We start from the raw sequence: 1,427 nt of genomic DNA, 5'->3' as shown, positions 1-1,427 counted from the left end.
GATGCTTTCCGTCATAAAAAACCATTTCGCATGTCTATTCGTAAATGGTTTGAGGAAACAAATAACTCGTTTTTGTACCAAGAAGAATTTTTAAGAATTCGTCTGCGCGGGGTACCTGTCTCACGTAATATTTTAGCTGCCGAGCATTTTTTAATCTGTGCTGCTGTTTTTGTTTGATGCGGAGATCAGGCGGTGAAATTACAGGATAAGGAGGATACATCATAGTCCTCCGGAATACTTTACACTTAAATAGGCGTTTTTCAGTGCGGTTACCACTTAAAATCCGGTGGGCCGTCAGTTTCTTAGCAATTACACTAAAACATTATATTAGCTCTGAAATCATAGAGCAAAGCTAGTATGCTCTATGTTACGACGCATATTAAGAGGAGCGCAACGTTTTGTAATAATTTCAAAAGTTCCCGAGGCACCGCATTTACTATATTACTTACAGCGTGTTAAGTAAATGCTAAAGTATTTATTTGAATCATTGTTTCATCGTAAATATGTTTTATTTCTGACTTATTGTTTTATTCTTTTATATTCAAAAGCACGTGTACAAAAGGCTAGCTTAAAACTATATGGCATTTACTATCAGCTAATGTTTAGGTAGTAGGTAGTAAATAGAAAGCGTTAAAAACTATAATTGATAATAGCATTACTCATATCACAAGTATTTAACTATATTTACAAGGATTTACAAAACCTACTTTAAAAATATAAAAAAATACAGTAATACTGTATATAATATAAGTTATTAACGATAAGTTGCAAAAAGAATATGCTTACTCAAACTTAATTTGAAGCACTTTTGAAGTAATTTAATTTATTCCACCGCCCTTTCTAATTTCAGATTCGAAGATAGAGTCTGTTATTCATTTTACACCCCGATGCCAAAGGGGTTTAATTGTGTTTGCGTGTCTGTATGTGGAATCGTAGCTCCTACACTATGATTCTAATTATTAGCTAGTATTTATTAGATTTTTCGTGTTTGGTTTTTATTCGGGTTTAATTAAGTTTTATAATAATTATAAACTAATGTTATTGTTACATTATTTGCGTTATATCTTGAGGCGATTAATATCTCTTAAAATATTTACCGTACATCCGTCTGCGTTACACCGCTCCGTATCCATATAACGCCTAGACATATCATTTTCCCTTCAGCAACAAGAATCTAGTACTCGAGGTAGCAGATAGGTAGGTAGTACTTGTGGATTGCGCATCAAACCATAGAACTCAACTAGTGTAGGGCACATGATACCATATAATACTTCTCATAAACACGACCCCAAGATTTCTTATTTTTATAATTTCTCGAAGAACTTGACTAATATTTTAATCGTAACTTCTAAATAATTCCGCAATGTGTGTGAATCATTGTGTACGTTATATCTTGAGCAAATTAATGACTGGTTACTACAAGATTT

This window comes from Achroia grisella, unplaced genomic scaffold, assembly GCF_030625045.1.
Source record: "Achroia grisella isolate CSIRO2021 unplaced genomic scaffold, CSIRO_AGI_Agris_v1 utg856, whole genome shotgun sequence".
NCBI lineage: Eukaryota > Metazoa > Arthropoda > Insecta > Lepidoptera > Pyralidae > Achroia > Achroia grisella.
Note: the sequence above shows the minus strand (reverse complement) of the source record.